We start from the raw sequence: 26743 nt of genomic DNA on the forward strand, positions 1-26743 counted from the left end.
CTAATTTTTAACCCTTCCCAAAAATCAAGAAGGCGGTGCAATCTGCCAGACGAGCTATAAAATTGACATTTGGCAAAATTATAGCTTTTAGCCTGTAACCGACTGAAAAAATGACGAGGTATTTAAATTTTTCATCGAAATATGGGGGCTATTTTAATGACGGTTCAGACATTCTCTTCGATTTATTTGGTGGCTAAACGCTAATTTTCATCACAAAACGGATGGCACAATCTCAGTTCAATTTGGAGTGATCTACAATTTTGATCCTATGATTTTTGAGTACCTCTCTCCCTTATGCATTGGATTTGGCGGTATTTCTCCTTTGCCCTTAAGTTTTTTGATTTTCAGACGTACATTTCTTAGTTTGATACACTTACGGAAAAGATAGAATCATCTAATTTGGCACACATATTGAAACGACCGATGGCCACATGCGACCCAAATTTCATGATTCTAGCTTCGACATAAATATGCAAAAAGGAAGTAGTGTGTTATAAATGTACCCAAATTTTGCCCTATTCATCGTCTCAAACTCAATGTAGCCCATGAAAATATCGTAGATACGAGAAAGTGTTATAGGCCAACGATGTAGAACAATAGAAGGGGCGCAATCCGTTTGTCGGTGTGATGTACTGTTTAGGAGCAGTAAATCTCGAAATGAGGATCTGCATTGATAAACATGCCCATGTCTATCTGTCATCTATCTTCTATCTATCTATCTATCTATCTATCTATCTATCTATCTATCTATCTATCTATCTATATATATATATATATATATATATATATATATATATATATATATACAAAATGTATGTATGTATGTATGTATGTATGTATGTATGTATGTATGTATGTATGTATGTATGTATGTATGTATGTATGTATGTATGTAAATGACACATGTCCTCCTAAACCACTGGAGCAAAATCAACGGAACTTGGTACACCTATAATTTACTGTCTGGAGACGAGCACTGTGGGGGTAAGCCATCCCTAGCCCTCTTGGGGTTGGGGGTCAGGGGTATTACGAAGCAATTAATCGAAAATAGTGTCTAATACATAGTTTTCAGTTTCGCTGAGATGAATAGTGACATGCCCGATATTATGAAGTCCAAGTTAAGCCCCTTCGGGTTGGGGGCGAAGGGGGTTGTTATGTAAGAATAATCGAAAATAGTGTCGAATCCATACATTTCGGTGTCGCTGAGATGAATAGCGAAAAATCCGGATATTTTTAAAGTACAAGTTCGGTCCTCTTTGTGGTTGGGGCGTAAAAATATTAACTACTATCTGCAAAATTACTATGGGGGCAAGGCACCCCTAGGACCTCTAGGGAAGAGGATGAAGTATAATCCATAATAATGAATGGAAGTCGTTTTGGTACGATCTATATATATATATATATATATTGTTCTTTATATATAAATTAAGGTATAAAATGAAAATAGACGTGAACTAATGAGGCACTTCCAGGCATCTTAGAAACTTAAACCTTGGTGCTAGAGAAGCTGATGACTTCAAGATCCCTAGAAATATCGAAAAGTAGCAAATGTACCCGTGCTTCGCTACGGTATTGTACATTGAATATGGATATCGAAGTAAATTACTGTACATGCAGAGAATAAGTTTTTTAAATTGCAGGGCTCTTAGTGTTATCCGAGAAACAGCATGGAGAAGTTTCCATACTTTGTTTCCAATGTAAAGTGTGAATTGCGGAGTTGTGATGATAACGGCAGGCTCACTAGCCTATTGCCATTGACAATCGAACTGGTAAGTTTACATTATATTGGCAGGCCCCATTGCCTAATGCGGGGTCACAATCGATTTGGAAAGTTTTCGTTACAATCGAATTTCCCCTTTCCTACATCCAGACTGTCTACAGTTGAGGAGATTTTATTATAATGGCAGGGAACTTCCGTACTGCTAGTCAAAACTGAGTTGTGCTGTTATCATTACTGTAACGGGGTTACCCGTGGAGCAGGAAGAGGTTGTAGAATGTGCCGTGAGAATGGGTATATCTACAGTATCACGAAGTGAATTAAAATTGTAAAAGGTTATATTTTCCTTTTTAGAACTTCAAACTTAACAATCTTTCACCGAGTGAACACAATAATATCAAGTACAATGACAAAGTAGAAACAAGACCAGAAAGATCTAAATTTTAGTGATTTTTACAAATCCTGGGCTTCAAGCCCCCCGCTTCACGATTTCTGAGCTCCCAGCTCAAATTTACAAGGAGCACAGATTTATTCAAGGGCAAAAATCCCCTAATTCATGGAACACTTGCTCCCGAAATACAATTTCCAGCCTTCTAGAGGCACTCTTTACAATTACAAAATTTGAAAAAGAGCTAACAGGCTCTCGGTTCCATACTGCCTACTCAAGGCAACATTACATCAATCTCGGATCTCTCAAACCACCATTTACAAATGGAACTAATTTTTAGATGGATATTAACTACCCAACCTACTGGGCCTTCGTGGAATAGGAATAACAAGTTAAATTAATGGCCCAAACACAAAATGAAAGGTGGCGTATGCTTGCACTCCTAGATATGAAGACTTAAAAACCTAAGTGGCTCTAGGCCGATGAAACAGGGGCTATTTCTATACTACTGATATAACTCGTATAGAAATTACATTAACACATTACAGTAGAAAAACAGTTCGAGAAAAACGTAGTCACCCCAAACCAAGATGAAGGGGAGCTCGAGAGGGTACTTCACTCTCTATCCCCGGTTTACGGTTAAAGATTTTAGCCGGAAGAAAGTTACATTTTAGAAAAGCTTGTTTCATAACTAAAGAGTCGGCCTTTCCCTCTGGTTAAACTGCGGAGGTAGCAAGAAAGAATAAAGTTATGTGGCCATTACCTTGTAGATGTTCTAGCTGCTGACGAAGGAGGTTGCCCGCCTCCTGCTTAACACACACACTCAGATAGACGTCGATCAATTGGCCAAGAAACGTTAAAAGCCGCAGTTTATAAACCCTCAGGGAAGGTGAGATCATTCAAGATTAATCAGGACACGCCCCCTTAAATTTTATTGGCAAATACAAAGTGAACAGGAAATATGGGATTGTTTGAAAATTAATTACCAAAATTACATGACTGGCTAGATTCAAAACTGGCGGAAAGAAAGGAAGTATTGCCAACCAAAAAATAAATGAACATAGATCAGTTATGGTCAACCTAGGAATACAAAACTTATTTAAATTATAATTCTTTCACTTTGCACCATGGTGCATGATCATAAAGTTTTGGTAGTGTCATCTGTAGAAGAATGTCCAAACTTCTTGATGAATGGCAAACAAAACAAGGAGAAATTTAGTCAATTTAGGAAACGTCACTACAAAACAATTACTTAGTATTTCAGTGGTGACATCTTCTGATTAAAGTTCTAAGTTCCTGTTGTAGTAGTTTCCACTTTTGTTCGATAGAGGAGTTTATTAAGGCGCTAATTTTGAATGCGCGGCGTTTAGGTGTACCACCCCGTACAATTACAATGACAGCCCCCCTTTTCTAATGCCAGCCAGCTTACTACCATTCACACCAAGCTGGTGACTTTCCATCAAAATAGCAGGCCACTATGCCTAATGACAGTCACATTTTAAATGGGTACATTTCTTCATAATGGCGGGCACCCTTGCCTACCGCCAAATACAATCGGGTGGGGAAGTTTTCAACAAAATTTCATGCTCCCTTGCCTTCTGCAAGTGAAATCGAGAAGGAATTTTTCGTTAAATTGGTGGGCCACGCTTACTAATGCCACTTACACAGGAGTTAGAGCAGGACTCCATTCCTACTGCCAGTCAAAGTCGATGTGGGGAGTACTGATTACAACAGCATTCACACATTTCTTGACCGCTAAAAATCGACATCAGTGAATATATATACATCTGCATACAGAAGTATATGCATGTATATTAATTGCTGCTAAACGGTACGTCATATGGACAAACGAATTGTACCATACGACGCCGTATTCAGTGGTAAAAATGGCTGATCGTATTATATTTTCTCTTATCTAGTCTATTTATGGGATATTGAGTTAGAAACATTGTATAGGGTGTAATCTGGGCAAGACTGTATCACAGTGCCTTGCTACAAAAATAGCATTTGTCTCGCATATGGCTACTGTGAGGGCCAATGATCGTGTAGATTTTGATGATTCTTTCTTTCCTATAAGTGATTCAAAGTGTGAATTATGAGTGTAAGACGTGCGAGAAATAGAGACAAATCTAACATATAGGGGATAGAGATACGAAAGAAGTTGTAGATCACTCCAATTGAGGACCGTTTTTTCAAAACTCGCTCATTGCAAAAATGGGGTGAATTGAGTTATACGCGTGACGTGAATGTTAGGTCACTTGGCTTTCATGTCCTGAAACTGGTTTTAGCAAAAGTTATTTATTGTCATCACAACAAGCCGCTAAATATGGGTCGTTTTCCCAAAACTCGCTCATTACTACGATATGTGGTATACCAAAACTCGCTCATTACAGCAAACGTCGCTAGACTGCTGGATATTTTGCTGACATGTAAGGAAACTACGGATGCAGTTATTCATCACATATTGAAATATAAGTGTAGGCAAAGCCACTATAGTTGCAATAACTGTACACGAGCGTATTTGCTTCCGGACTTTAACATCAATAAAATGTACATTCAGTTCTGCAAAGAAAGAGATTTAGAAAGGAAATCAAAATGTTCAATCTCAAAGTACAAGCAAATTTTCTATCAGAAATTCATTTTAGGTTTTGGAAATCCACACTCAGATACATTTTCCACGTGTAAAGAACTTTTATTGACAATTAAAGATACGAAAAATGACGTTGTAAGGAACAAGGTTCGTATTGATTATAAATTACACAAAGCACGAGCTAATAATTTTTTTCCATACTTAAAGAAAAGGATGATAGTCATGTTGATGTTATATGTAACATACAACAAAATCAACCCATTCCTAAAGTATCTATAGGGGAAGCATTTTACTGAGACAAGCATGGTTACAGAATCTTTGTGTCATGACAAATGAAAAACGACTGGACAAAAGTAAAGGTTTCTTTTATGAGTGGTTGGAGACAGAAGGGGGTCGTGGAGCGAATGAAAAAGACTATCTTGAGCACTTAGAAAATAATCTTCGCAAGGAAGGGGCTAGATATAAAAAAACTCAGGCTATTTTCAAACTCTTGTGTATCCGAAAATAAGAATAGTATTTTCTTAGCATCTGTGGCACGTTTCCTCGAAAAGTCTTAAGTTTTCACATCAGTTGAACATTATTTTCCCATTCGAGGTCATAGCCTTTTGCCGCCAGATCGAGTGTTCGGGAACGTAGAGAAAAAATACAGAGAGAAAGAAGAGATTGTATCGCCTTTGAAGTATCATAGCCTACTCAGTGATCACGGACAAGTGAGAATACTGCAAAAGGATTGGCACATCTATGATCAGAAGGCAAAATCAAGAAAGATTTTTAAAGGGAAACTACCTGTCAACATCACGAAAACCCGCATCATTCAATACAGGAAACATGAAAATTTCAAGGTACAAGTCTCTGTTCGATACATATACAGTGGTGAATCAACCGTTGTAGAAATACTCAATAAAGGAAAGATTTCCTTCAAGGAAATGTACTTGGCTCCAAAAATGGAAATAGTAAATCACGTTAATAAGGAAAAGAGCCAAGATATGGCAAAATTAATGAAATTCATACAAATACCTGGGGAAGCTAAGGAGTTCTATGAAGCGGTTCTTAAGGGAAAACATACCAAGAACAAGATGAATGTAAGTGATATGATGGAGGATACAGAAGTTGGGGAAACTGATTGAGAAATAAAGAGGTCTAGTCAATAAAGACGGAGATTCATTAATTTTATGTATGTTAAATTTTGAAACACTGGTATCGTATATACTATTACCACTACCATTCTTCATTTATAGTATTGTGATAATGTCTGTGTGTGAATCCTGAGATTTTACGTTTTTAAATTTGTTTTATATATGCTGTGGAGGAAATTTTTTCTCAATAGGATTATGCAATGAGCGAGTTTTGAAAAAAACCAACATTTTCCCCTACCTTTTTTGTAAAAACTATTCAAATTTGTGCTTTTGGTTATACTTATATCAGATTGTAACTAACAAATAAACTTTTTAAGATCTACTTTGTCAAATTATCCCTTTTACTCTATTGCCTAACCAGTTTTTGTCTCTCCTGAAAAATTATGATTTTTCAAGGAGCGAGTTTTGTAAAAACGGTCCTCAATTTGAACTGAGAGTGTGCACACGTTTCGTGGACAGTCGAGATTTTCTTCTGAAGAGGGAGAGCACCGTTCTGTGCGAAAAGTAAAGAATTTCACCTTATTTTCTTGACACGGCATAAGCCCAGGTCTATAAGTACGGGCTGTGAAAGCACCAATGGCAACTTCAATTTTCTTGCTCGTCTGGCAGACTGTGCTGCAGTCCTGAGTTTCGGGGAGAGGGGTAAAAATTAAGACTTTCAGGAAACTAAAAATATGCGGTTGGTCACTATTACCCCTCAAACGGATATCTGTACGAAAATTTCGACGAAATAGTCAATGTACAGATACACGGTCGTTACGAATTTATTTGTATGGATAGATAAGAAATCTGTTCAACGTACAACATCTTTTGGGCAATTTCCGCTAGACTTAGCTTGCAAAACCGACCTTTATAATATATCCCTTATTAACCCTCCTATCGAAATGGTGCACATGAGAAAATATTTTAGAAACTGATTTTCATTAAGGATGGTAGATTTCTATTAATTTTGGATTGCATATTTTGCGGGAGTGTAAAATAGGTAAGGTAAAGGTTATTCTACCCGAAGGCAGGTCCGAACCTCCGCAGAGGTGTTCCTGAGCCGGAGTTTACGTGCGGTAGGGTGACCGGTTCCTTTCCGCTCCTCCCTTCATTACCCCCACCAACAGCGCGTAGCAACCCATCCAACTCCTGACCACGCCCAATGTTGCTTCGGAGATCTCACGGGATCCGGTGTTTCAACACGGCTACGGCCGTTGGCAGTGTAAAATAAACTCCCCGTAAATTTAGGTATTCAGAAATAATATTAGCTCTAAAACCTACCTAAGGACAGGTGGATTATAAATACCACGATTAGTAGAAATACATCCAGCAGTTAAGAACTCAGACAATCCGACAGACACCAAAGGTAAAAGATATGCAGATGGTCATTATTACATTGAAAGGGATAACTGTAGCGAAATTTCTCTCCAAAATAATCAATGTACGGACATAAGGTTGCTACGATTTTATTTATGTAGATGACAGAGAAGCATGGGCACGTTTGTAAAGACTTTTATTTCGAGATTTACCGCTCCAAAACGGTACATCATATCAATAAACGGTCTGCACCATCAGACGTCCCTTTCGTCCCTTTTATCGCTCTACATGTTTGGTTCTGCAATATTTTCTCCTATCTTCCATATATATATGGCTTCGACAGAGTTAGAATATTTGAATGGGGTGAAATATAGGTACATTTTTAACAATTTACATTTATTTCGCATACTTATGTGGAAGATTAAATCATGAAATTTGGCTGGCATATATCTGTTGGTCGTGTCAATGTGTGTTCCAAATGCGACGACTCTATCTTTCCTATAAGTGTGTCAAACTATGAAATACACGTGTAAAAAGTAAAAAATTTACGTACAATCGAGACATACAAACAAATCTAACGTATAAGGGAGAAGAAAACGACAAAACGTAACAGGACCAAAGTTGTAGATCCCTCCAAATTGCACTGAGATTGTGCCATTCGTTTTGTGCAAGGACTTAAACGTTTAGTCACAAAATGCCTCGAGTCGAAGGTCAACACCGTCATTAAATTTGCCTCCATATTTCTATCATCTTCGAGGATAAAAGTGAAAAATTAAACAGGTTGCAACCTAGAACGTATACTTTTGTCAAATTCCAATTTTCTAGCTCAGTGGGCAGATTGTGCTGCAGTCTTGAGTTTCGGGGAGAGGGGTACAAGATAGGACTTTCAGGAAACTAAAGCTAAAAATATGCGGGTGGTCACTATTGAACCATACTGTTCATGGCTCAATTGTATTGATTTTAGTATTGGATATGGGGATTACACAAGGCCACCCACGAAGCCATTGTCTTACAGTATATTTCATAAAGGAGTCCAGAAGAAGCGTTCTTGTGTGAAGTGAGCTCGAGCGTCATTATGAGAAATCTCCAGAACCTCATTAAAGGGAGTTATGTCCCAAGCCAAGCCTCTTGATGAAGACTGGGGACGCTCCCTGGATCCCGGCAAAAATTATATTAGGAGGGAAGAAAGAATTAAATTAATATCTTTGGTTACGGAAGAGTTGCATTGGATTTGAGACAAGAATTGCAACCTGCATAATTTCTGCTTAATTTTGAAATGCATTAGGGCTGCAATCATAAATGCATTCATTAAATGGAGTACTTGACGGGAGTTGCGCGGGAGAACGGCGAGTCGCGGGCGTGCGTATCCTGCACGCGATCAAGCGGCGTGATGACGCTAAACGGGATTATAAAAATAAGGCCGCCTGGCATATCAGTCTCATTCTTGGACCAGAAGGCCGCTTGAACGAGTCGTCATACTGCGTGTTGGTACTGAGAACAACGCTTTGTCTTCGAGCTGCACATACTACTAGTACTACTGTAACTGCGAGGAATTACCCCAGCATCAAGTCAGAACGAGTTTTTGACATCATCATTGCGAGGAAGCCACAACCAGGAGCTGAAGCCAATACGACAACGGGCATCGATCCAGGAACGTTGGGAGCACCTGATCAGCGCGACGTCGAAGGGGACACCTTCCAACTACATAGGGAGCTGTACGAAGGAGCCACACAAGAAAGAATGTCTCCAAGTGGTCAACAGTATTTGATGCAAGCGCCGCAGTCTATCATGATGTGGTAAATTCAGTGGTCCATAGGGAGGGCCGCTCCGTCATGTCATCAATAACATAAGGTCAGAGCTTTCCAATTCTGTTTCAAGCATGTCATTTAAATTTAGATAGGAATATGGGGGGCCGTCAGTCAACAGATTAGTTATGGTAGGAAATTTTCTTGGTAATTATGAGCTAGGCCTCAAGCTCGAACCCCGTACATTAGGGTAGATGATTGTTGTAGATTCGTTGTTGGTGTATTTATGTTTCCTTTGATAGTATTATATTAACGTACGTGTTATTTTTATGGGTCAGGTCGAATTCCTTTGGTCATAGTAGGTTAGTCTAACAGACAGGCACTTTTTATTGTATCGCATTTAGGCATTTGTCTCTGCAGACGTAGATGTGTATAGTTGTGACCAGGATGTAACCCGTGATTCACCCAGCTTCACTGATAGAGCGAGCGAGTCCGAATATTTGAGAGATACGAGCCCATGAGAGGCAGAAGTAAGATTTGCGATTGATATGAGAGAGCCCAGCACAGTTGAGAGTATATTGGATGTATTGGAGATGCCGTAGTATGGCCATGTGACTATCGCCTAGTGATTAGTGTTTTTGTAGCACCAAGGTTGAGCCCATGAGAGGCGGAAGTAAGATTTGCGATATTGCTGGTGATATTGAGACGGGGGCGGATCGCCCAGGTGTATTTAAAAGAGTACTTTTTAGCAGCCGGGTTACGTGAGGTATTTTGAGAGGCGAGATGTTTTTGCTGGCAGTCAGCTGAGCTCATAAATTATGTGGACTGTCGCTGGTGAAGTGGTTGCGGGATGAGGGTCGTAGTGCCTGACGTCACAGTCTTGAAACTTGGTCATTTTCCTATCTGCAGCTTGTCGAGTTTGTTAAGGGGAGAGACGACCGTGATGTTTGAAAGCAGGAGGAGATCTTTTTTATGTTCTATTTGCTCTACGTTAATTTTTAAAACTGGCCCGTTTGATATTGACACCCGTGGATATGTTGGTTGTGTCCTTTTTATATTGTTTGCATATGAATCTTATACGCCTTACTCGTCATGGGACTAGGGTTCGTGACCGAGTCAGGACACTGTATACTTGTTAGCACCGGGGTTCGATGGTACGAGGCATAGTAAATTTTATGGGAATCACTGTTTGATGTGTATTTCAGCAGATATCCGTTTTTCTAGAGTTCGTTACTTACACTATTGTAACATGCTTGTTACAGCACAGCTGTTTTCGTGAAGGCAGTGAACTGGTTGTCATCGGCTCAACATTATCTTGACCCAAGCATTCTGAAAGCTCTTACATTTGTAAATAATTCAATTTTATGTAATAAATCCCTATTTGTTAAACTTTGAATGCAGCGATGTTTTCTGTTAGATATTTTATTTTATTTGATTTAGCGAATTCTTACCTGAGTAGGCACATGTCCTAGTGTTTTATCTTTATGTTGCCCACTTATTCCCATGTTATCCCTGAGAAGAGCGCTTTTATCCGGCTGAGTGAAGAGGAATGTGTTCAGGTAAGACTATGTGCACCAGCTCACGTCTGTGAGAGTTCTTTCACTACTGTACTCTGGGTTCGAGACCGGCTTTCGCCTGGCCGGAACTTTAGAGTCCAGTAGGGCACACTATTACCCCTTAAACGGATAGCTGTACGAAAATTTCGCCAAAATAGTCAATGTACAGACAAAGGGTCTTTACGATTTTATTTATATAGAAGTCTAAATTGTACCGGTAGTTATACTTCAAATCCGCTCATTTAAAAGAAACGCCTTAACGAACGCTATCTCTCTAACAAAACGTGAAACACCTACTGCATGAAGTTGAGACATTGACCAGAAGATGTCACCAGTGATTTACTGAGCAATATTTTGCTTTGAATTTCACTAAACTGACTGGATTTATTTATTATGTTCTGATTTACGTCAAGAAGTTTGAACATTTCACCATTGATCTCTTTACAAAAACTGTGGTCATGCACTCTGGTGTAAGACGGAAGAATTAGTGATTTACAGAAGTTTTGTGTTCTTATGTTTCCCAACTAAATTACCTTTCATTTATTTTGTTATTTCAAGATTTACACAACTTCTTTCTCATTCCGCCAGTTTTGAATCTGGCCAATTACAAAGTCTCTGTAATTATTTTTCAACCAATCACACATACCTTTTGAATTTGCCAATGAAAATAAGAGGGAGTGTCCGGATTTAGTAATGAACCCTCTCGAAACGTCCCCTCGCATATATAAGCTGCGGCCTTTCAGGCTACCTTGTCTTTGGATTACCGAATTTCTGAGAGTGTGTGTATTAAGTCAGGAGGCGGGGCGCCTCATTCTTCGCGAGGCAGTTCACCTGCCCAAGTAATGGACATAAGTCATATCTCGCTGCAGCTACCTCCACAGACTTACACGAGGGGAAGGTAACATCCTGTTTTCTAAAATGTATGCTTTCCTTCGCCTAATGTAAAATTTCATAAAAATCTTAAACTGTAAATCGGGGATAGAGAGTATGTTACCCTCTCAATTTCCCCTTCAACTTAGTTCTAGTTGACTACGATTTTGTAACTGTAAAGCGTAATTTACCTTCATTCTAGTCACCTCAGTAGATTGGAATTAGCCTCTGCTTTATCGCGCCGAGAGCCCCATTTAGGATTTTATATTTAATTTTCTAGGAGCGCAAGTGCACGCCTCCTTACAGTTTGTGTGCGGGCCAGTAATTTAACCTGTTTTTCTTTTCCGCGAAGACCTAGTAGTTTGGGTACTAGTGACCCCTGTGTACAAATTGTAAAATTGTGAGTTGGGCCTAGAGAGGCCAGGCATTTATAAGATATTTTATGTAATGTTGCCTTGAGTAGGCTGTAAGAAATTAGGAGCACAGTCTCCTTGGTTAAAGTGGGAGAGCTTGTAAGCTATTTTCTGTGATTTCTAATTCAACTGTAATATTGAGTGGTGCCTCCGGAAGGTTGTAAATTTGTATCGGTTGGAGCAAGGTGCTCTTGTTTTTGGAGACTTCTCCTTGTGTATTAAACACTAACTGGCGATATTGTAAAGTTGGAAATTAGGGGCTTGAAGCCGAAATCTGTTAAGTTCTCTAATCTTGGGTTTTCTAAGTCTTGTTTCAAGATTGCTATTTGTACCTGTCTCCTTGTTATTTCACTCAGAGAAAAATGTGTTAAGTTTGTGATTTGAAAAGAAATATAACGTTCATTTTAAAAGTTTTAAATTAATCTTTGATATAGTAGATAGACCCATTCCACCCAGTACCTTCTTTCACCTTTTTCTGCTCCACGGAAAATCCGTAACAAGTGTTAGCAGAGCGTGGTTGGTTGGGTATACGTAAGCCCTTTCGACGTATAAAAGTAGGATCTATTCAGAACTCTAAGAATTTTCTCGGTTGCTGGGAATTTTTCCAAATTATTAACTTTCATTCAATATGTCAGGTCCTCTCGAAGTCCACGCCCAGGTACTTGCGCAAGGAGGAATTAATTTACGAGTTACTCATTACAAAGGTCCAATCAGGTGGCATAGTTTTTAGAGATATTCTGAAACTCTAAGTTCCTGTTGCATTGCCCCATTCCGAGTGATGATCATTGTTTTGATCGTGTGACCTTGATCTTGTCATTCGTTCCCGAGTGCTTCTTAACTGGTGTTCTTCTTCGTACCTTTCCTATCGGTCGCCACTTTAAGTTGTAGTTTTTTAGGCCAGGTCGTAGGGTATGTCCGCGGGCTAAATTCTTCGGTGTAGACCTACTCTCTTTGCAGAGGCCTTCTGACCGACAGTTCCTTAACTCTCTTGCTAAGCCTTTCTGGGTGTCAATTCTTGGGGTTATCTGTCATTGTAAAATGTGCTTGTTTACTTGCACGATTTATTTTTCTTTCTGGTTCGAGCGTTTCTCTGCTCATTCCTTTCCGTTTAGTAAATGGGTGTTTGAGGCATTTTGGTGTCCCTTACGTCCTAATTTTCGGTAGTGGAAGCGTTCTATTTTTAGTGGAGATTAATTTCCTTGGGACCTGACCTCTTCTCTAGGCAGGATCTGAATCTAGTCTATTCCCCATGCTAGATCATTCCGATTTCGCGTCACGTACTGTATTGGCTGGTACGTTTGGCTTGATTGTTAGGTGTGCAGAACGAATTATGTGTTACTCTTGGTCAAGATCCTGTTATTTTTTCACATTTTGAAGCCCCTCCCATTGGAGATGGGTCAGATGGTATAGTGCTTCCAGCATACTTAAATTGTCCTCAGTCATGTTTATTGATTTTCCCCATCTTCGTTCCTCACAACAGGCACAATTCCCGGCCTCACCTTTCTATTATTGACAGGGGCAACTTAATTTAGGGAAGTCTTGCCCTTCATTCGAGATACGTTTTGTCCCTAACTTTCGAACCATTATCCGGTCCTTCTGCTCGTTTCACCCATGATGTCCTTTGCATCTTGATGATTTGTAGGGTTATATTTTTGTGTAATAGGAGATTTTGTATGGGAGTTCTAGGCTCCTTTTGGACATACATTTTCTCTTTTGTGAGTTAGGGTATTTATGATGTAAGGGGCTGGGAGGACGCATTGAGAGTATGTTGTCCTTGTTGGGTATTGATGCATTTTCTTGTGGTATTTTCGTCCGTATTGTGAGGTTGTGGCGTAACCTCTTTTCCTGTGTAATTAGTGTTTGGTGCGTTGTCTTTTAACATGGGTGTAATGAAGTCATCCCGGAGTGATTACCCCTGGTAGGACATTTATATCGATATGAGGCGCGTACCCCTGGTAGGACATTTATATCGAAATGAGGCGTGTTTTTGCCTTTGGATTTATTGATGAGGTTCTACGCGTGAATTTCTCACTTCATGGGAGTTGTACTGTTTTTTTCGGCAGACATTTATGCGGTAGTAAACCATCTTGGTTGTTGTCTGGGGGTTGATTTCTATGAGGTTCTCGATTTTTGCTTTCTTCTCAAAAATTCCTCCTGAGAAGTAGATGCTATTATCCATTGAAAGTCTTCAGTAAAAAATACGTCGGGAGTGAATCATGACAGCCTTCTCTCATAGAGTGTTCCGGAATTTCTGTAGCTTTCTATTTTTGTTTTCGATGTTACCATCTTCTCTAATGTTGGGTGCTCCTTCCTCATTTTGTAACATTGCAATGAATCTAGACATGATCGTGGACGGAGGCCGATCAATTTAAAGGTCGGAGATTAGGTCATGGTTAAAAATTTTGCTCCTGCGGGCAAGCTTGCCCCCAGATTCCATGGGCTGTGCTTCATTCTAGATTTTCTAACACCGGTTATATTATTGGTCAGTAACCCAGAAACAGAGAGGATATTTAGGGTTCACCTCTCTCAGGTGAAACCTGTGTAAATTCAGGGTTGTTTTATATTCGCACTAAACATTGGCAGGAGTTGAACGTTATCTTTCTTTTTAAGAAGCGTCGTACTGCTTAAAAATGATGTAATGTTAATGGCGAGGTCTTCTGCCCCTATTATTATGTACTCTTGTAAAACCTTCCCCTCCGAGAAATTACCTGGTGCCTATTACCAATCCCCGTCTCATTGCTAACACAACGCCGCCCGCCCCTCTGCCTCCAACAAAGAAAAAAAATTGTACGCGCATGCTCCAGCAAAACAATCTCTGTTCGCCAGATGTTATTGTTCTAGCACCCCCTCAGCCGTCGGGGTCCGTGTCTCAACATCTGGCGAGCGATACCGGAGTGGGGAATGGGCCCACTCCACTCTAGTGAGGCCTCCTTTGGAACAGCGCGCAGGTGATCCATCATTTCGGCAAGGGCTGAGGTGCGGTAACTCCACCGCCAATCCACATGGGGACTGCACATGTACATCTGATCTGCGGCGATCATCTCCACGACTACCCCTCTCATAATAGCGGGAGAGGTTGTATCTGAGGATACTTGGGGAGTCCGGGCGACCTCACCTGGGTATCGGCAGTGGCGGAAGGTCTTGCTGTCAAACTCAATCGGCATATCCAAGAATTTCATGATGGCCAAAAGCCTTCAAATCTGTTTCTTCAAACTAATTATCTATAAATGGACTTTCCGCAAGACTTTTCTCACCTATACATTTTTTATGTGCATATCTGCTTCTTTCAAATTTCTTCTGTGTCATCCCAAGGAAGGACCTTTGTGGGAGAGGGAGGTCTGTACCGAAGGAAACCTCAACTCCACTCATTTAAAAGAGGCGCCTTATGGAACGCTATCTCTCTAACAAAACGTGAAACATCTACGTAACGAAGTTGGGTCATTGAACAAAAGATGTTACCAGTGAATTATTGAGTAATGTTTTGCTTTGATGTTGCCTAAACTGACTGGATTTGTTTATTTTCTTTTGGTTTACGTCAATAAGTTTGAACTTTTCTCCACAGATGTCTTTAGAAAAAACTGTGGTCATGCACTCTGATGTAAGACGGAATAATTCGTGATTTAAAGAAGTTTTGTGTTCTCATGTTTCCCGACGAAATTACCTTTCATTTATTTTGTTGTTTCAAGGTTTGCAACACTTCCTTCTCATCCCACCAGTTTTGAATCTGGCCAATTAGGAATTTTCTGTAATCATTTTTCAACCAATCACACATTCCTTGTACCTTTTGAATTTGCCAATAAAAATGAGAGGGAGTGTCCGGATTTAGTACTGAACCCTCTCGAAACGTCACCTCGCGTATATAAGCTGCGGTCCTTCAGGCTACCTTGTCTTTGGATTACCGAATTTCTGAGCGTGTGTGTATTACGTCAGGAGGCGGGGCGCCTCATTCTTCGCGAGGCAGTTCACCTGCCCAGGTAATGGACATCAGTCATATCTCGCTGTAGCTACCTCCGCAGACTTACACGAGGGGAAGGTAACATCCTGTTTTCTAAAATGTAAGCTTCCTTTCGCCTAATGTAAAATTTCATAAAAATCTTAAACTGTAAATCGGGGATAGAAAATGTGTTACCCTCTTAATTTCTCCTTCAACTTAGTTCGAGGTGACTACGATTTTGTAACTGTTTCTCTTTTCTGTAAAGCGTAATTTACCTTGACTCTAGTCACCTCAGTAGATTGGGATTAGCCTCTGCTTTATCGCGCCGAGAGCCCCATTTAGGATTTTATATTTAATTTCCTAGGAGCGCAAGTGCACGCCTCCTTACGTTTTGTGTGCGGGCCAGTAATTTAAGGGGGCTCATACACCGCTCATAGCCATCTCTGCATTGTTACGATTCAAAACACTCTATCTAGGTTGTTTTTCATTGTAACTGCATGAAATTTTGTAAACCAACAAAGGAGACCTTCTAATTGCGTTTACTGTCCATAAACTAAATTTTTTGGCAGTATGATGAAAATATTTACGTAGAAATAATTATCCAATTTTTTATGATAATGTCTCACAAAAAACATGATTTCAGCAAAACTACTCATTATATTAAGTTTAATTTTGTTTTCTGAGTAGCAAACGACATGTAGCCAGGGATAAACAAGTATGTATGGTGTGGGACTATTACTAAAATTTCTGCATATTTTTAAGTTTCAGTTAGGTAAAAATTCTGATTTTTCCTACATACATCTATCAATATTTCATTGATTTTCGGATTGTTTGTAATTATCTTAGTACGTCCTCTAGAACCTGTATAAGGTAATGCACTTGCAAAGTTTCATGGAATTTGAGCGGTAAGTGTGACAGTTATCATGTTTTTGTAACCAAATTAGCAACTTTCGGGGAATCAGCTTTAAAAGTAAAGCAAAAAACCTGCTTTCATACTTCATTAAAATGCTCCAGCAGAGTATGTTACGCCTTCCTTCTCGATGTTTTTGTTGTGCTGTTCGAGTCTCAGCCTTCTCCTTGTTCTGCTTGCCTCCTTAGTGGACTCACAAAGACGCTTTTCTGCTGACCTCGCCCTTTCACAGTCAAGCTGACCCCGTGCACTCCTAGCAGATGCACTTTTAGGTGTTTCATAACTGTTGGGAGAATTTTCATCACCCTGACGTTTTGAATACCTATTACCGCGAAAAGTTCTTCTTTTACAACGAGCTACGCCCCCTTTCTTATTCATATTTCACCAATATCGCACAGACAGAAAAAATCAAATCAACCTAGCACTATGTGATGGTAAATCACAGAACACCAGTGGTAAATCATAACAAACAATACCCAGTCGCCAAGGAGTAATTAACAAAGCAACCTTCTATTCCATGGTTAAAAGAACATCTCCGTGGTTACCAGAACACAGCAGCCGTTGTTAGTGCAATAAGATTAAAAGCATGCACTGAAAAGTTACTGTAAAATATATCTGCCTGTCATGCCACGCCCACTCAGCTGACAGAACAGCACATAGTGTTATTAAAACTGCTATAACTCAGCGAAATATGAATATTTATCAATAAAACTTCGTATATATATATATTCAGAAAGAAAATGTCTTTCAGATGGGACCACAAACAAAAAATCGATAATTTTCTAATTAAGCAGTGTATTTGACCCCTAAACTGTTTTTCTTTTCCACGAAGCCCTAGTAGTTTGGGTACTAGTGACCCCTGTGTACAAATTGTAAAATTGTGAGTTGGGCCTAGAGAGGCCAGACATTTATAAGATATTTTATGTAATGTTGCCTTGAGTAGGCTGTAAGGAATTAGGAGCACAGTCTCCTTGGTTAAAGTGGGAGAGTTTGTAAGCTATTTTCTGTGATTTATAATTCAACTGTAATATTAAGGGGTGCCTCTGGAAGGTTGTAAATTTGTATCGGTTGGAGCAAGGTGCTCTTGTTTTTGGAGACTTCTCCTTGTCTATTAAACACTAATTGGCGATATTGTAAAGTTGGAAATTAGGGGCTTGAAGCCGAAATCTGTTAAGTTCTCTAATCTTGGGTTTTCCAAGTCTTGTTTCAAGATTGCTATTTGTAGCTGTCTCCTTGTTATTTCACTCAGAGGAAAATGTGTTAAGTTTGTGATTTGAAAAGAAATATAACGTTCATTTTTAAAGTTTTAAATTAATCTTTGATATAGTAGATAGACCCATTCCACCCAGCACCTTCTTTCACCTTTTTCTGCTCCACGGAAAATCCGTAACAAGTGTTAGCAGAGCGTGGTTGATTGGGTCTATAGTAAGCCCTTTCGACGTATAAAAGTAGGATCTGTTCGGAACTCTAAGAATTTTCTCGGTTGCTGGGAATTTTTCCAAATCATTAACTTTCTTTCAATATGTCAGGTCCTCTCGAGGTCCACACCCAGGTACTTGCGCGAGGAGGAATTAATTTACGAGTTACTCATTACAAAGGTCCAATCTGGTGGCATAGTTCTTAAAGATATTCTGAAACTTTAAGTTCCTGTTGCATTGCCCCATTCCGAGTGATGATCATTGTTTTGATTGTGTGACCTTGATCTTGTCATTCGTTTCCGAGTGCTTCTTAACTGATGTACTTCTTCGTACCTTTCCTATCGGTCGCCCCTTTAAGTTGTAGTTTTTTAGGCCAGGTCGTAGGTTATGTCCGCGGGCTAAATTCTTCGGTGTAGACCTACTCTCTTTGCAGAGGCCTTCTGACCGACAGTTCCTTAACTCTCTTGCTAAGCCTTTCTGAGTGTCAATTCTTGGGGTTATCTGTCATTATAAAATGTGCTTGTTTACTTGCACGATTTATTTTTCTTTCTGGTTCGAGCGTTTCTCTGCTCATTCCTTGCCGTTTAGTAAATGGGTGTTTGAGGCATTTTGGTGTCCCTTACGTCCTAGTTTTCGGTAGTGGAAGCGTTCTATTTTTAGTGGAAATTAATTTCCTTGGGACCTGAACTCTTCTCTAGGCGGGATCTGAATCTAGCCTATTCCCCATGCTAGATCATTCCGATTTCGCGTCACGTACTGTATTGGCTGGTACGTTTTGCTTGATTGTTAGGTGTACAGAACGAACTATGTGTTACTCTTGGTCAAGATTCTGTTATTTTTTCACATTTTGAAGCCCCTCCCATTGGAGATGGGTCAGATGGTATAGTGCCTCCAGCATACTTAAATTGTCCTCAGTCATGTTTATTGATTTTCCCCATCTTCGTTCCTCACGACAGGCACAATTCCCGGCCTCACCTTTCTATTATTGACAGGGGCAACTTAATTTAGGGAAGTCTTGCCCTTCATTCGAGATACGTTTTGTCCCTAACTTTCGAACCATTATCCGGTCCTTCTGCTCGTTTCACCCATGATGTGCTTTGCATCTTGATGATTTGTAGGGTAATAGGAGATTTTGTATGGGAGTTCTAGGCTCCTTTTGGACATACATTTTCTCTTTTGTGAGTTAGGGTATGTGTGATGTAAGGATATGGGAGGACGCATTGAGAGTATGTTGCTCCTTGTTGGGTATTGATGCATTTCCTTGTGGTATTTTCGTCCGTATTGTGAGGTTGTGGCTTAACCTCTTTTCCTTGTAATTAATGTTTGGTGCGTTGTCTTTTAACATGGGTGTAATGAAGTCATCCCGGAGTGATTACCCCTGGTAGGACATTTATATCGATATGAGGCGCGTACCTCTGGTAGGACATTTATATCGATATGAGGCGTGTTTTGGCCTTTGGATTTATTGATGAAGTTCTACGCGTGAATTACTCACTTCATGGGAGTTGTACTGGTTTTTTTTTTTTTCGGTAGACATGTATGCGGTAGTACACCATCTTGGTTGTTGTCTGGGGGTTGATTTCTATGAGGTTCTCGATTTTTGCTTTCTTCTCAAAAATTCCTCCTGAGAAATAGATGCTATTATCCATTGAAAGTCTTCCGTAAAATTCCGTCGGGAGTGAATCATGACAGCCTTCTCTCATAGAGTGTTCCGGAATTTCTGTAGCTTTCTATTTTTGTTTTCGATGTTACCATCTTCTCTAAAGTTGGTTGCTCTTTCCTCATTTTGTAACCTTGCAATAAATCTAGACATGATCGTGGACGGAGGCCCATCAATTTAAAGGTCGGAGATTAGGTCATGGTTAAAAATTTTGCTCCTGCGGGCAAGCTTGCCCCAGATTCCATGGGCTGTGTTTCATTCTAGATTTTCTAACACCGGTTATATTATTGGTCAGTAACCCAGCCACAGAGAGGATATTTAGGGTTCACCTCTCTCAGGTGAAACCTGTGTTAATTTCATCAATATTTCATTGATTTTCGGATTGTTTGTAATTACCTTAGTACGTCCTCTAGAATCTGTATAAGGTAATGCGCTTGAAATGTTACATGGAATTTGAGCGGTAAATGTGACAGTTATCATGTTTTTTGTAACCAAATTAGCAACTTTCGTGGAATCAGCTTTAAAAGTAAAGCAAAAACCTTCTTTCATACTTCATTAAAATGCTCCAGCAGAGTATGTTACGCCTTCCTTCTCGATGTTTTTGTTGTACTGTTCGAGTTTCAGCCTTCTCCTTGTTCTGCTTGCCTCCTTAGTGGACTCACAAAGACGCTTTTCTGCTGACCTCGCCCTTTCACAGTCAAGCTGACCCCGTGCACTCCTAGCAGATGCACTTTTAGGTGTTTCATAACTGTTGGGAGAATTTTCATCACCCTGACGTTTTGAATACCTATTACCGTAAAAAGTTTTTTCTTTTACAACGAGCTACGCCCCCTTTCTTATTCATAATTCACCAATATCGCACAGACAGAAAAAGTCAAATCAACCTAGCACTATGTGATGGTAAATCACAGAACACCAGTGGTAAATCAAAACAAACAATACCCAGTCGCCAAGGAGTAATTAACAAAGCAACCTTCTATTCCATGGTTAAAAGAACATCTCCGTGGTTACCAGAACACAGCAGCCGTTGTTAGTGCAATAAGATTAAAAGGATGCACTGAAAAAGTTACTGTAAAATATATCTGCTTGTCATGCCACGCCCACTCAGCTGACAGAACGCACATAGTGTTATTAAAACTGCGATAACTCAGCGTAATATGAATATTTATCAATAAAACTTCATATATATGTTCAGAAAGAAAATGTCTTTCAGATGGGACCACAAACAAAAAAAATTGATAATTTTCTAATTAAGCAGTGTATTTGCCCCCTAAACTGTTTTTCTTTTCCACGAAGCCCTAGTAGTTTGGGTACTAGTGACCCCTGTGTACAAATTGTAAAATTGTGTGTTGGGCCTAGAGAGGCCAGACATTTGTAAGATATTTTATGTAATGTTGCCTTGAGTAGGCTGTAAGGAATTAGGAGCACAGTCTCCTTGGTTAAAGTGGGAGAGCTTGTAAGCTATTTTCTGTGATTTCTAATTCAACTGTAATATTAAGGGGTGCCTCTGGGAGGTTGTAAATTTGTATCGGTTGGAGCAAGGTGCTCTTTTTTTGGAGACTTCTCCTTGTCTATTAAACACTAATTGGCGATATTGTAAAGTTGGAAATTAGGGCCTTGAAGCAGAAATCTGTTAAGTTCTCTAATCTTGGGTTTTTCAAGTCTTGTTTCAAGATTGCTATTTGTACCTGTCTCCTTGTTATTTCACTCAGAGAAAAATGCGTTAAGTTTGTGATTTGAAAAGAAATATATCGTTCATTTTTAAAGTTTGAAATTAATCTTTGATATAGTAGATAGACCCATTTCACCCAGCACCTTCTTCACCTCTTTCTGCTCCACGGAAAATCCGTAACAAGTGTTAGCAGAGCGTGGTTGGTTGGGTATACGTAAGCCCTTTCGACGTATAAATGTAGGATCTGTTCGGAACTCTAAGAATTTTCTCGGTTGCTGGGAATTTTTCCAAATTATTAACTTTCATTCAATATGTCAGGTCCTCTCGAAGTCCACGCCCAGGTACTTGCGCGAGGAGGAATTAATTTATGAGTTACTCATTACAAAGGACCAATCTGGTGGCATAGTTGTTAAAGATATTCTGAAACTTTAAGTTCCTGTTGCATTGCCCCATTCCGAGTGATGATCATTGTTTTGATTGTGTGACCTTGATCTTGTCATTCGTCTCCGAGTGCTTCTTAGCTGATGTACTTCTTCGTACCTTTCCTATCGGTCGCCCCTTTAAGTTGTAGTTTTTTAGGCGAGGACGTAGGTTATGTCCGCGGGCTAAATTCTTCGGTGTAGACCTACTCTCTTTGCAGAGGCCTTCTGACCGACAGCTCCTTAACTCTCTTGCTAAGCCTTTCTGGGTGTCAATTCTTGGGGTTATCTGTCATTATAAAATGTGCTTGTTTACTTGCACGATTTATTTTTCTTTCTGGTTCGAGCGTTTCTCTGCTCATTCCTTGCCGTTTAGTAAATGGGTGTTTGAGGCATTTTGGTGTCCCTTACGTCCTAGTTTTCGGTAGTGGAAGCCATCTATTTTTAGTGGAGATTAATTTCCTTGGGACCTGAACTCTTCTCTAGGCGGGATCTGAATCTAGCCTATTTCCCATGCTGTATCATTCCGATTTCGCGTCACGTACTGTATTGGCTGGTACGTTTTGCTTGATTGTTAGGTGTGCAGAACAAACTATGTGGTAGTCTTGGTCAAGATTCTGTTAGTTTTTCACATTTTGAAGCCCCTCCCATTGGAGATGGGTCAGATGGTATAGTGCTTCCAGCATACTTAAATTGTCCTCAGTCATGTTTATTGATTTTCCCCATCTTCGTTCCTCACGACAGGCACAATTCCTGGCCTCACCTTTCTATTATTGACAGGGGCAACTTAATTTAGGGAAGTCTTGCCCTTCATTCGAGATACATTTTGTCCCTAACTTTCGAACCATTATCCGGTCCTTCTGCTCGTTTCACCCATGATATCCTTTGCATCTTGATGATTTGTAGGGTAATATTTTTGTGTAATAGGAGATTTTGTATGGGAGTTCTAGGCTCCTTTTGGACATACATTTTCTCTTTTGTGAGTTTGGGTATTTATGATATAAGGGGATGGGAGGACGCATTGAGAGTATGTTGCTCCTTGTTGGGTATTGATGCACTTTCTCGTGGTATTTTCGTCCGTATCGTGAGGTTGTGGCGTAACCTCTTTTCCTGTGTAATTAGTGTTTGGTGCGTTGTCTTTTAATATGGGTGTAATGAAGTCATCCCGGAGTGATTACCCCTGGTAGGACATTTATATCGATATGAGGCGCGTACCCCTGGTAGGACATTTATATCGAAATGAGGCGTGTTTTTGCCTTTGGATTTATTGATGAGGTTCTACGCGTGAATTGCGCACTTCATGGGAGTTGTACTGTTTTTTTTCGGCAGTCATTTATGCGGTAGTAAACCATCTTGGTTGTTGTCTGGAGGTTGATTTCTATGAGGTTCTCGATTTTTGCTTTCTTCTCAAAAATTCCTCCTGAGAAGTAGATGCTATTATCCATTGAAAGTCTTCCGTAAAATTCCGTCGGGAGTGAATCATGACAGCCTTCTCTCATAGAGTGTTACGGAATTTCTGTAGCTTTCTATTTTTGTTTTCGATGTTACCATCTTCTCTAAAGTTGGTTGCTCTTTCCTCATTTTGTAACCTTGCAATAAATCTAGATATGATCGTGGACGGAGGCCCATCAATTTAAAGGTCGGAGATTAGGTCATGGTTAAAAATTTTGCTCCTGCGGGCAAGCTTGCCCCCAGATTCCATGGGCTGTGCTTCATTCTAGATTTTCTAACACCGGTTATATTATTGGTCAGTAACCCAGCCACAGAGAGGATATTTAGGGTTCACCTCTCTCAGGTGAAACCTGTGTAAATTCAGGGTTGTTTTATGATCGCCACTAAACATTGGCAGGAGTTGAACGTTATCTTTCTTTTTAAGAAGCGTCGTACTGCTTAAAAATGATGTAATGTTAATGGCGAGGCCTTCTGCCCCTATTATTATGTACTCTTGTAAAACCTTCCCCTCCGAGAAATTACCTGGTGCCTATTACCAATCCCCGTCTCATTGCTAACACAACGCCGCCCGCCCCTCTGCCACAAACAAACAAAAAATTGTACGCGCATGCTCCAGCAAAACAACCTCTGTTCGCCAAATGTTATTGTTTTAGCACACCCTCAGCCGTCGGGGTCCGTGTCTCAACATGTGGCGAGCGATACCTGAGTGGGGAATGGGCCCACTCCACTCTAGTGAGGCCTCCTTTGGAACAGCGCGCAGGTGATCCATCATTTCGGCAAGGGCTGAGGTGAGGTAACTCTACCGCCAACCCATCTGGGAACTGCACATTTACATCTGATCTGCGGCGATCATCTCCACGACTACCCCTCTCATAATAGCGGGAGAGGTTGTATCTGAGGATACTTGGGGAGTCCGGGCGACCTCACCTGGGTATCGGCAGTGGCGGCAGGTCTTGTCGTCAAACTCAATCGGCATATCCAATAATTTCATGATGGCCAAAAGACTTCAAATCTGTTTTTTCAAACTAATTTTCTATAAATGGACTTTCCGCAAGATATTTCTCACGTATAAATTTTTTATGTGCATATCTGCTTCTTTCAAATTTCTTCTGTGTCATCCCAAGGAAGGACCTTTGTGGGAGAGGGAGGTCTGTACCGAAGGAAACCTCAACTCCACTTATTTAAAAGAGGCGCCTTAAGGAACGCTATCTCTCTAACAAAACGTGAAACATCTACGTAACGAAGTTGGGGCATTGAACAAAAGATGTTACCAGTGAATTATTGAGTAATGTTTTGTTTTGATGTTGCCTAAACTGACTGGATTTGTTTATTTTCTTTTGGTTTACGTCAATAAGTTTGAACTCTTCTCCACAGATGTCTTCAGAAAAAAACTGTGGTCATGCACTCTGATGTAAGACGGAATAATTCGTGATTTAAAGAAGTTTTGTGTTCTCATGTTTCCCGACGAAATTACCTTTCATTTAATTTGTTGTTTCAAGGTTTGCAACACTTCTTTCTCATCCCACCAGTTTTGAATCTGGCCAATTAGGAATTTTCTGTAATTATTTTTCAACCAATCACACATTCCTTGTACCTTTTGAATTTGCCATAAAAATGAGAGGGAGTGTCCGGATTTAGTACTGAACCCTCTCGAAACGCCCCCTCGCGTATATAAGCTGCGGTCTTTCAGGCTACCTTGTCTTTGGATTACCGAATTTCTGAGCGTGTGTGTATTACGTCAGGAGGCGGGGCGCCTCATTCTTCGCGAGGCAGTTCACCTGCCCAGGTAATGGACATTAGTCATATCTCGCTGTAGCTACCTCCGCAGACTTACACGAGGGGAAGGTAACATCCTGTTTTCTAAAATGTAAGCTTTCTTTCGCCTAATGTGAAATTTCATAAAAATCTTAAACTGTAAATCGGGGATAGAGAATGTGTTACTCTCTTAATTTCCCCTTCAACTTAGTTCGAGGTGACTACGATTTTGTAACTGTTTCTCTTTTCTGTAAAGCGTAATTTACCTTGACTCTAGTCACCTCAGTAGATTGGGATTAGCCTCTGCTTTATCGCGCCGAGGGCCCCATTTAGGATTTTATATTTAATTTCCTAGGAGCGCAAGTGCACGCCTCCTTACATTTTGTGTGCGGGCCAGTAATTTAAGGGGGCTCATACACCGCTCATAGCCATCTCTACATTGTTACGATTCAAAACACTCTATCTAGGTTGTTTTTCATTGTAACTGCATTGAATTTTGTAAACCAACAAAGGAGACCTTCTAATTGCGCTTATTGTCCATAAACTAAATTTTTTGGCAGTATGATGAAAATATTTACGAAAAAATAATTATCCAATTTTTTATGATAATATCTCACAAAAAACATGATTTCAGCAAAACTACTCATTATATTAATTTTAATTTTCTTTTCTGAGTAGCAAACGACATGTAGCCAGGGATAAACTAGTATGAATGGTGTGGGACTATTACTAAAATTTCTGCATATTTTTAAGTTTCAGTTAGGTAAAAGTTCTGATTTTTCCTTCATACATCTATGAATATTTCATTGATTTTCGGATTGTTTGTAATTATCTTAGTACGTCCTCTAGAATCTGTATAAGGTAATGCGCTTGAAATGTTTCATGGAATTTGAGCGGTAAATGTGACAGTTATCATGTGTTTTGTAACCAAATTAGCAACTTTCGGAGAATCAGCTTTAAAAGTAAAGCAAAAAACCTGCTTTCATACTTCATTAAAATGCTCCAGCATAGTATGTTACGCCTACCTTCTCGATGTTTTTGTTGTATTGTTCGAGTCTCAGCCTTCTCCTTGTTCTGCTTGCCTCCTTAGTGGACTCACAAAGACGCTTTTCTGCTGACCTCGCCCTTTCACATTCAAGCTGACCCCGTGCACTCCTAGCAGATGCACTTTTAGGTGATTCATAACTGTTGGGAGAATTTTCATCACCCTGAAGTTTTGAATACCTATTACCGCGAAAAGTTCTTCTTTTACAACGAGCTATGCCCCCTTTCTTATTCATAATTCACCAATATCGCACGGACAGAAAAAATCAAATCAACCTAGCACTATGTGATGTTAAATCACAGAACACCAGTGGTAAATCATAACAAACAGTACCCAGTCGCCAAGGAGTAATTAACAAAGCAACCTTCTATTCCATGGTTAAAAGAACATCTCCGTGGTTACCAGAACACAGCAGCCGTTGTTGGTGCAATAAGATTAAAAGGATGCACTGAAAAAGTTACTGTAAAATATATCTGCCTGTCATGCCACGCCCACTCAGCTGACAGAACAGCACATAGTGTTATTAAAACTGCTATAACTCAGCGAAATATGAATATTTATCAATAAAACTTCATATATATGTTCAGAAAGAAAATGTCTTTCAGATGGGACCACAAGCAGAAAAATCGATAATTTTCTAACTAGACCTAAGCAGTGTATGAGCCACCTAACCTGTTTTTATTTTCCACGAAGCCCTAGTAGTTTGGGTACTAGTTACCCCTGTGTACAAATTGTAAAATTGTGAGTTGGGCCTAGAGAGGCCA

Source organism: Anabrus simplex, chromosome 13 (assembly GCF_040414725.1).
Source record: "Anabrus simplex isolate iqAnaSimp1 chromosome 13, ASM4041472v1, whole genome shotgun sequence".
Taxonomy (NCBI): Eukaryota; Metazoa; Arthropoda; class Insecta; order Orthoptera; family Tettigoniidae; genus Anabrus; species Anabrus simplex.